The 11,155-nt window shown below is 42.3% G+C and overlaps 1 long non-coding RNA gene across 1 annotated transcript; it reads left to right on the forward strand.

The window, feature by feature from the left end:
* Positions 1–270: 270 nt before the first annotated feature.
* Positions 271–3,629, forward strand: LOC106916708 (uncharacterized). Its single transcript, XR_015762168.1, has 3 exons — positions 271–705; positions 2,621–2,655; positions 2,775–3,629. It is a non-coding gene; the product is annotated as an uncharacterized LOC106916708 (long non-coding RNA).
* Positions 3,630–11,155: the final 7,526 nt, after the last annotated feature.

Below are 11,155 nucleotides of genomic sequence, written 5' to 3' on the forward strand. Positions count from 1 at the left end.
TCCAGCATACCTTGTGGTAATGCGCATGCGCACATCGATGTTACGGTATGAGTCAGAACACCGGTCCCAAAACTCGCACTGCACCCTAGGCCCCTCTACGAAGTGTGTACTCAACCAAAGTGAACATAAGTGTTCGAATTTGCAGGTTACAAGCATGTAAACATTTGAAAACTGTGCGAACATCCGTTTAAACGCATAAAAAAAAACAACAAAACCCCCACGGCTTGCAATTGTGACTGTTAGCTAAAGAGTCAACTGACTTCCCAGCTAGCAAGCAAATGTTCGTGAAGGTAGTCTGAAAGTCGAACGTTGAATGTTCGGACCTGACGTTCCGCAAACGTTGTCTTAACATTCAATCTGAACATTTGATCCCAATTAATTATCTTTTTTTTTTTTTGCTGTCATTTCACTTGATTTAGTTTTTATATCTTATAAGACATGTGAAGACAAAATGTGAAGATGCATTTAAAGACCTCAAAGTTTGTGACGGTTTTTGTTGAAAAGAGATACCACACATGTACCAGGAGCATGTCTGTCTCAGAGGAGATAGCAGAGCTGCTGCTGAAAATATGGTGTCTGGTAACAATCCACCCTGCTTTACCGGACTCATATGTGGTGGAAATAAAGAGCAAAATAAGGATTTGGAGCCGGGATCCGTGGGACACAACTTGCTGGAGTCTTCAGTGATTAAGAAAAAACAAACTGGTAAGACTTAATTGTTGTCGCTCTCAAGTTACTCATTTGGTGCGTTTTCACAGCTGGAACGTTTTCCAGGTGCAGCTCTACCAACTGCGCCACTGTGCATCATGCCTTCTTTTTTAAATCTCTAAACTCAATCCTTAATCCTTTCGTCCCTTTCTCCCTTCACCCTTGCATCCCATTCATCCCCTCATTCCTTCATCCCTTCTTCAGTAAATCTTTAAACTTCTATCTTTATGATGTGGTCCTTGCTGGTGAATTACAAATTTTCATACATCCATCCATTATGGCGAGAGGCTTCATGGTCTTGGCTTCCAGCATACACAAGTGTTACACATTTTCTTCACCCTCCCTTCTCTTCCAACTTTCAGGTTTCTTCAATCCCAGAGCATGTCGAAGCTTCTTAAAAAATGGCTTCTTTACTGGGAGGGGAGCCTTTGCTTCGGCAATCTCCTGATCCTTCTGTTTTAGATCCTCAGAAAGCTGATGATTGCGAGCAAGTTGGCGTTCGATTTCAGCTGTCGATGCATGCAGCGCTTCTTCATGTTTCACATCATCTAAAAAGAGCTTGCGTTTCACCTCGTCCAGTTCCTTCTGCAGCATGTTCTTCTTGGCGTGGAGGAATTTGGCTCTCTTCCCATTCCGTGTTTTAACTTCAACATGCCGATAACGCTCCTCCCTGTGCTCCTGCTCCATTGTTTGTATTTCCTCTCTAAGGGCTAAAATATCAACTTCGTACTTCTGGACCATTTCCAGACTCGCGTCTTTCACTTGCTCAAGCTCTTTCTGGATGTCTCCTTCTCTCTGGTGGCGTTTTGCAGGGATGACAGTTGTTGACAAAGAGCCTCGTTCTCAGCTTCAAGAGCCACATAAAGTGTCTGGTTCATCTTTAAAACTGCAGTATGAGCTTCTTCTTTGTCACTTAACTTCTTCTCTAACGATTTTGCTTGCTGAGCCAGGCCTTTAACAGAAGTTTGATAAGTGTTCAGTTCCTGGTATGACTCTTTCATCTTCTTTAGCTCTTCCTGTAGATACCTCTCCTTCTCTGCAGACGTCTTTCTCAGCAGTGCCATGGCCTTCTTTAGTTCGGTACTCTGATCTGTGTTTTCACCTTTCATGATCTTAAAAAAAGTTTTTTTTCGTTTTTGTTTGATTGTTAGCTGTTCTTTCTATGTCCAGCTCTTCCTGCAACGTTGCCACCTGTTCTGACAGACTAATAATATCATCTTGAAGCTCAGCAAGGACATCTTGATATAGGGCTGTACTTTCCTGCTTCTCTCTCTGTAAAAGTGCCTCTTTTTCTTGAGCAGATCTGAGCTAATGTTGGAGGGCTTTATTTTCCACGAGGAGCTCAGAAGATAGGATGTCCTCACTGGCATTCAATCCTTGTTTTGCCTCACTGCAACTTTCCAACGTCGTTTTGCATCAAACTCATGTTTTTCTAACTTGAGTTTCACATCATGCTGTTCTTTTTCCCAACTCATTTGCTCTTTGGCATTCCTCGTTGAATCTGGCTTGTTCTGTTTCCAAAACAGTGCCTGGATATCATTTTGCAGTTGCTATTGATGATGTGTGCTGTGGCTGGGATGTAGCTCAATACCATTAAACATCCAGCCATTGGTTGGCACGTAGATGCTTCCTGCCACCTTCGGCATCTGAACAACTTGCAGTACTTGCACGTTGTTTGTATGTTCTCTGTCACTTTGTTGCCATTTCTCATTCATACCGGAAACCAAAAATTCAGCCAGTAAATTATTTAAGAGTAGTTGAAGCAGCTTCTATGACAAATTCATCAGGTCAAAGCTACGCTAACAGCAACAGGCTAGTGCTTGCGAGGTAAACAGTCACCTCGATGAGAAATACTTTGATGTTTTGTCATCGAACTATAGATCCCGACTAACTGCCTGTTTTTACCTCAAAGGAGATAAGGTGCAGAAGAGTGCAGCTGAAAGAGAGGTAAATATAAACTTTTTATTTTACCACAACTTGTGGTTGTGATATTATTGCCAGTGGGTGTAATTTATTATATATATATATTTTTAAATTTTTTTTTAAGATATTTGTTTTCTCAACAGGGACCAGGTAATGAACAAAAGACAGTCAGAAGAGAATCATAATGACAATGCAGCCATGAAGACAGGTACACTTTTAAACACATGAAAAACCTCCATAAAAACAATGAAACCTAAATTGTCTTCTGTTTTGTTTTTGTTTGTTTTTTTCAGTAGAAACCTCAGCCAAGAGTTCAGGACAAAATGGTGAAAAGGTAGGACTGTGGTTGATGTATATTTTATTTATTTATTTTTTTAATTAGTGGCCCACAAATGACAGATATCAATAATCGGCCAATTGGTCTGTGTGTAAATTGTTTCTCAACAGTCACAGAAAGGTTTGGAGAAAATTGTTCAGAACAGCCAACATCAAAGAGAGACTCGTACAGGCCCAGGGTCAAGGCACAATTTGCATTATTGCGTTTGTTGGTCTGATATTTTAAATGTTTGACCATCAACGTTCTCCATCATGCAGATGGGAATTACACATTGCACCAGACGGGCTTCATTTTCCATCTTCAAGACAGCGGTTTCCTCTCGGTACCTTAAAGGGAGAAAAAAAAAAAAACACTCTTCATCCCTACGGTTGATGGATGTTGACTGGTCTGACGGGCTATGTGGCTAAATCAAGTCCAGCAGACTTACCACACCTTGCCGGTCATGGAGCAGTTACACACTGACACACTCATTGAGATTCAAGCTGAATCCACCATGACCAGTGTGTTGCCCATTAGCTTGTCTGTATGCCGAGAGCCTTCTACACGTTCCAAAGGATGCTCAGGAGGGTCATTGCGGGAGCCTTTTGAATCCCATCCGCTGGTCATTTAGTCATAACGCCCAATGCATGTTCTTTTTGCCTTGCCGTATGATGTCCCCTGAGAGGTCAGAAAACAACAGCACTTTCCATAAAGGCGCGCAGACACACTTGTCCGCCCTCCCCTCACTCCCACCCCGCCCCGATGACAGTCTTAGACATCAACTGTGGCAAGCTCCTGTTATCTCCTCTGCAAATGGTGTTCCAGAGCATTAGTTAACTCGCAAGGCGCTTGTCCTCCGTGCTGTTTATGCACTTGGAAGTGTTTGTGAATTCAAGTGAGGCATTGCATACGAAGCGCAACAAGGGCCGCTGTGTACTGCACAACATCAGAGGGAGCTCCAACATTAAAGTGGGCAGCGCAGCCTTGTATTAGACCCTTCTTTCAAAGGCCATGAAATAATAATGGGTTGTGGTTAGAGAGGTATCCGTGAGTCACACTGGTTGCTTTTCATAAAGTGGAGTTATTTACAGTGCGATGAATAAAAGAAAGGATAGCTGGTGGTGCAAGCCTTTTCCACATGAATGGTGGGGAGGAATAAGTCTCCTCTAATACAGAGTGGCAAGGCATGGACGTATACTCTAATAAGTGCAGAAACAAACAGCTGTTTTGGGGGGCATTCAGACAATTATTGGAGGCTTGTTTATGCTGTTTCGATTAGGTTTAGCTACACTTAAAGGATTGGCTTTTGATTTAGAGAGTAGAGCAGACCTGTGATAGGTTACTCATCAGTTTAGGTAGGGCTACCCAGTCTTTGGTGGAGTCCTCTAACACCAAGCTCCTGTTAACGCACGATGCGTTCAAAGTCGCTTTACCAGGCTAGAGGGAGCTGATGTGAATTAAGTTTGAGGAACTTACACACCGATGTGGCTTAAATCTCAGCACATTGCTCCGCTGTCTCACAACCTACTCGTCTAAATGAGAGTCTGTATCCAGGCATCATTTGTCTCATCTCCAGCATCGACCAATTAGATCAATTTATGAGCCGTGCCCTTGTGGGGCCGGCTGGTAAATATCTCTAGTTTCAGCTTATTGATTAAGAGAGTAGACCGTCTCGGTCACTTTCTTTTCCTCCAAAGCCCTTCTGACCCGACGATGCGTGTCGGCTGCCTGGAAAGACCCAGGGCCCCCGGGCGGCAAAAATTGCCTGCTAAATAGTCCGAGGCAATGGCAACGCTAATTGAGATCATCATTATTATAATTGCGGGCCCTGAAAAGCACGTCTTAACTAATTTGCATTGCTCTCAAGTTGATATTGGACCCGGTGCAAAAATAATTGCATGGCTCAGAGGCATGACGTTTGGTTCGGTGGTGGGCAAAAAGGGGGACACTCGAGCCCCTTCCCCCCCGCCCCCAAACCCAGCTTTCACAGGCGAGAAGCTGGTCCTGAAGTGACACTGGATTCAGTCAGATGTTTAGTTCTCATGTCAAATTAAAAAAAAAAAGTGAGTTACCCAGTTGTTTTTCTTTAGATAATATTATGACAAATCAAAACCAAAATGCTAAAAATGTGAAAGACTTCAAGTATTGTGAGCATTTTGGCAAAGAGTCCCTCAACACTGCATCAGACAAACCCCCTAACTCAAAGGTGGCATCACGCAGACGCAGCGCCCCGGCACCAACGTTGTGCCTGCCAGAGAGAAGTCTGTGTTTCTCCCAGACTGAAACAAGGGATTAACCCAACAAAATGGTGAGAAAATGCTGAGATTCATGAATTTTTGCCTGTGGCATCATCAGCCACACATACACACGCACGCACACACACACTCACATCCCATCAGGTTTCTTTTCCCCTCTGCAATCCCCCCTCATGGAAATTAATGCTTGATAACAGCTCTAATGAATAAAATACATGTAGCACGATACAACCCATTGTTTGTTTGTTTTATGCCTTCATAACAACAACAATAACAACCCTCGAGGGGAGATTACGTAAATCCTCTTAGAAATATCCCGCGTTGCTTTTGACAGAGGTTTCCCCGCATTTGAAAGCATTCCATTACTGTTTTCCTCCTTGTCTTATTAGTTGGGACAAATAAACACTTTGAGGTGTGTAACGGTGGAGAGGTTATGTTGGGGGTGTAAAAAAAAAAAAAAAAAAATACAACTTAATCATTAATCCATTGTAATCACATCTGCTCTTAATCAACAATTCATAATGGAATTTATAATGGAGTGATTTCAATTATCTACCTCCACTGGAAGCAGCGTCGGTTCCCAAATTAAATTGGGACAATGCCGTTTGAATGTCTTTGTCTACATTTCGCTGTTTAAGGTGTCGGATTTAAAAGTTGTTTGTGGCTTGGAGTTCAAAAAAAAAACCAAAAAAAAAAAAAACCAGCATTAATGATGAATGGTGGGTTAAATCACTTACTGAAGATTTTTAATGACATTTCGGTGTTCCTTGTATAATTACTCTTCATCGGAGATGGGCCGTAATGCTGTTGGACAGTTGCGGTTCAGGCTCGCTAGCTCGCTTCATTAGCGTGTCATTCCTATTTCACATCAGAGGCTTTAATTGTAATGCTGAATATGCACAGCTCTCCGCCGAAGCCTAATCAAAAAGGACCCACTTGTATTATTAATATCAGAAATCAGCCCGCTTGCTATTTTTTTTTTTTTTTTTTATAAATAAAAGAATACAGACGCATAAATCAGCTGTCATTTATTAGCATGGCCCTGGCATATCCGCTAGACATGCAAGCAGATCGACCCCACCCCTACCCCCCGTTCTTTTCCTACATCACTCATCAAGATTTAAAAAAAGAATAAAAGACAGAGAGGAGAGGAGAGGAAGGGGGGGATGCATTAAATATACATGCTAATTCGGAGGTGAAGTAATCAGATTACATCGCAGGTGACACCTGGTGCAAAAAAAAAATAAATAAATAAAATAAAATGTGGACAGTTGGCAATTGCAAGGAGAGGAAAAGACAGAAGGATGACTGCGTACGGTAGAAAAAAAAGAAAAAAAGATTATCATTCAAAAGCAAATACCATGAGAGAAAATGACTGTTCCACAGAACAGGCAGGACCTTTAAAGATGGTAGCCCTGCACAGGTTGTGCTGACCAGACATAAAATAACAGCTGTGTTTTGAATCCCAGTCAGGAGTCAAACTGCTGCGAACCCCTAATCCACATCTGTGGAAGCTTTTAGTGCTGATGCGGACGTCACCCGGACAACCTCGACCGAATACCCGCTCTGTCTCCGAAGTTTGATTAGCTCGGGGTCGTTAACCGCCGTGGAGTTTTATTCTTCCAGAAAAAGTACTCACGGTTTTTTTTTTTTTTTTATTATTATTATTGTCATCCGGATATGTAAAGAATTCGGTTAAAAAGTACAAAACCGCCCCTCGTGCGCGTTTGTGTCGCGACGACCCAAGAAGACCCCGCGCGAACGTGAAAACGTGCATCGTCCAACGGCGGATTTGACGTAAACGTTCCCATCCCGTCTTTTGCCGGGCCACAGTCGGAGGCAGACAATGAAAGGTTTGCCTGGAGAAAACATTGTCACGTTGAATTTCTGAAGACAAGAAAACTTATGACAGCTTCAGGTGGATGAGATGGACATAAATTGTTAATTAGACATTAATAGGGAGACAGACATTAATTAGGTATTAATGTGGAGACTCCTGGAACAGTCCTCCCCTCTCCCAGTCACGTCCTTCCTCCTGGTGTCTAACTATAGCTCCGGCCGCCCCCTGGATATTTTCTCACATGCATGTGTGCAGAAATATCACCGCCTTGCGAAAGGCTTTGGTAGCCCTTGAACTCGTTCACGTTTGGTCACTTTGCAACCATGAAATTCTCTGTATCTCACAGTGATTTTATGAAAGACGGCAGCGGCACATAATGGGATGCGAGTGTTTCATAATTCACACGTCTAGACTTCAGAACATTTTAGGAAAGTTTGAATAACCGACACTCCATGTTTCAGTGCTGTGGGAGGATCTACCTGCTGTGGCACCCTTGGAAAGAGTTATGACAAAAAAAATAAAAAGATGTTTCAATCTATCCAAGAGAAGTAGTGCATTAATAAAGAGAAGCATTCAAAAGTTCCATGGTGACTCTGGAGGAGCTGCAGAGATTCACTGCTCAGGTTTGAGATTCTGTGGTGGATTCAGTGGACAAATCGGTGTTGCAAGAAGAAGGTAGTTGTTTTAGAAAACACGCAGAAGTAGAACATAGTGCTATGCTAAAGCTTATTTAAAACGGGTCGCCTAAATAAATACAGCACAATCTTAGACTAAAAACTGTTAAAGCTAAAAAAAAAAAAAAAAAAAAAAAAAAAACCTGAGGCTAAGGTTCAGGTTTTGACTTGGAGGCGCTAAATTTTAAAAGCCGGGCATAATTTTCAAAGGAAAAATAAAACAAAACAATTACGTTAAAATACACTGACGTTTGTGCCAAGAAGCTACAAAGTACTTCAAATGTAATGTAGATTAATGTTTCTAAAACCAAAAACTCTGCAGGTATTCAAAACATTTAAAGTAGATTTTTCTTTTCTTTTCTTTTCTTTTCTTTTCTTTTCTTTTCTTTTTTAAAGCCCTAATTCAGCATTTGACTGCTGCGGCTCACGCTCACTTTTCTTCCTTACTGAATCTGTTTACCAGAGGCGCTCAGGCGGGGGGGGGAGGGGGGGAGGATGTTTCCCTCCGTGCAGTGCAACATGCAAACAGGCCATTATATTTTTCACACGTGAGGTTAGTGTCAACACGCAGGAGGGGAATTTGGCGGCGCTTCGAGAGGCGGTTTGTGTAAACTGCGCGTTCGCTCGTTGATGAAAAGAAGGCCTTTACAAACAGAGTCTGGAGGAAACAGCGAGGGGGAAGAAGGGTACTGTAAGCAGAAAGTAAATTACTTTCCAGTGTACGATGCGTGTTCTAACCCTGGGAGAAGAAGGAAAGCGGGGAAATGATAGTGGCAGTGAGGGGGACGGAGAATGAGTGGGGTGCAGGGGGGCAGTGCTTAAGTGCAGGTCAGCTCCATTACCTGAGTCCAGCATGTCTCTCTCACATCCTGAACATACATATATAACCCCAGCTTGATGATATTCTCTCCCAATCATGCTAGCTTCCATTGCACACCTCTTTGATCTGTGATTTGCATTTCAGCGCCCACGGGCTAAAAATTATTTGGATGAGATTTTTTTTTTTTTTTTTTTTCCTCACTATCTCGTTGCCTTCTTTTCTGCATCTTCTCGCTAACCCATTCACCGTACCTGGGGCTTGTAAACTCATCCCTCTTCCTCACCTCCCTCCCTTTCTCCCCGCTTCCCCAGCTCCCTTCTTCCCTCCGTCCCTGGCGCTCAGGATCTCCTTTTAATATCGGCTGTGCCCCAGAACGAAACAAACAAATTAGCTGGCGGGAGGAGGAGGAGGAGGGGGGGGACAGGGTGAACGGCGTTCTGGGCGCAACACCTGGATGCGATCCTCGGGGTGAAGCTACCAGCCCTAAATAAAGCTTTTTGCTGTTGAAAGCAAGATTAAAAACATGCTAAAATGGTAATAATGTGCCAAATGCCTGAGATGTTCTGCGACTGAGTCAATTTTCTCGCACTTTTAAATTCGCCTTGCGCACTCACCAGCCACTTTATTAGGCATTTTCAATTGCTTGTTGACACAAATAGAAAATTAGCCAGTCGTATAGCAGAAACTAAGTACATTTTTTGATCTGAAAGGGATTTAAGTGACTTTGAATGTGATAGTTGGTGCCAGATGAGATGGTATGAACATCTCAGGAAGGACATTTTCAATAAGCCGTGTGGTCATAAATTTATTTTGGATGTTAGAGGCCAAAGGCGAATGAGCAAGTTGCCAGAAAGGTCAGAGCAGTTCAAATAACCACTCGTTGCAAAGAAGGCATGCAGAAAGAGATGTTTTCAGCTGCATAGTCCATTATCCAGTTGGAACTAGCAACCAGAAGATGGATTCACTGTGGTGACACAAAAAAAAAGATGCATGTGACCAGCGACAACACTCTTATGCTCGACGAGTGTGAAGCCTTACAAGAAAATATCCCACACACCAAATGTAAAGTAGCTTTTATTGATGCTTTTGTAAAGGTGTGAACAGGAACTGCTTCTCGGGGGACAACTTTCAGGTCAGATTCTGCAAAGGGCAGAGAATGATTATTGATGGTAAGATATAATTTAAGTAGGTAAGATACTCTGGCTGACACTCCAGCACAATAGACAGCGATAATACGTCTAAACATTGAATGCTACCAGGCACAAAATCCAAAAAGAAGAAGAAGAAGTGGCGGGTAACAATGGGTAGCACAACCAGGAAGTAACATTCAAACAGAAAGTAAGGCTTACCTGGCAGAAGACTAAGAACTGTATTGACTGGAGTACTTGAAGCATAAAGATTGAGGGAGAGGATCGACTCGATTTACAGTGGATTGTTTCACTAGCAAAACTGTTCAACGAGTGTAACTCTATAATGTGGAAACCTGAAGTGATCAAACATTGGAGAGCGGGAGCTCCGGGAGCAAAGTGCACTCAGCACTGCGATGACCAGGTTTCACTGTGGAAAAGTGAATAATCAGGTGACGAGGCCAATATTTGTGATGGTCAGGAGGCAGGAAACAGGTCAGATACACAATCACTATGTCAGACATAATCACTCAAAGCCTGTGGCAGAGGTAGATGACAGATTATCTCACCCTAAGTAAGGTAAGGTAATTTTATTTATTTAGCACATTTTCAGCAACAGGGCAATTGCCTTGTTAAAATGCAACACAAAGTGCTTTATGTAAATTAAAGGGAAATAGAAACACAATAACAAACCAAAGGAAATAAGAAGAAGAAGAAAAAGAGCAAAAGAAGAAAAATAATCTAATGTTGATCTAAAGCACATATGTCAGAGTCAAGGCCCGCGGGCCACATCCGGCCCGCGAGAAGGTTTTTTACGGCCCCTGGGATGATCTTGATTTATTATTAGAACCGGCCCGCAGCAAGCCGGCACCCCGTCTGAAAAAAAAATATCTTCCTTATTTGAACTGTAAGTAGTTCTTTAAATGTTCTGTGAGATTATGTACTTACCCATGTATCCATAACAACCGGAACTTTCAATATCCACCAAGTTATTGCCGAAATATACCGTCTATTAAACGAGTGCCCCCCGGATTAATTACACTCTCTGCAGCTGCAGCTGCGAAGTTACCGTATTAACCCGATACTTGCTGGAAAGTGCAACGTCTCCCCTTTCAGAAACCGTTGGAATTTTTCCACTTAGCGCTACGTGTGGCGGAATTACGGTACTGCAAATTTAGATGTGTCGACGGCAACACATCTAAATGCCTTGACTCTGACATATGTGGATTAATAGATTTTTGCACTTTATTTTATTGTATTTCAATCCAATTATATTTTAAAAATATTTCAGTTGTGTCTGTTGAAAATTAAAGATTACTGACAGAGCCATAAGAAAATATTGCTTTATTTATCTGATCATATTGGAATATATTTGTTAGGTTTTCAGTAGGTTCAATTAGGTTCACTAGACTATATGCGTCATTTAAAAACATTTCAATGAACATTCGATCAGTCCGGCCCTCGGCTTGTAGCTAAAGTTTTTATTTGGCCC

The sequence above is a fragment of the Poecilia mexicana genome, unplaced genomic scaffold, assembly GCF_051168715.1.
Source record: "Poecilia mexicana isolate PSO_F unplaced genomic scaffold, ASM5116871v1 scaffold_23, whole genome shotgun sequence".
In the NCBI taxonomy this organism is placed as follows: domain Eukaryota; kingdom Metazoa; phylum Chordata; class Actinopteri; order Cyprinodontiformes; family Poeciliidae; genus Poecilia; species Poecilia mexicana.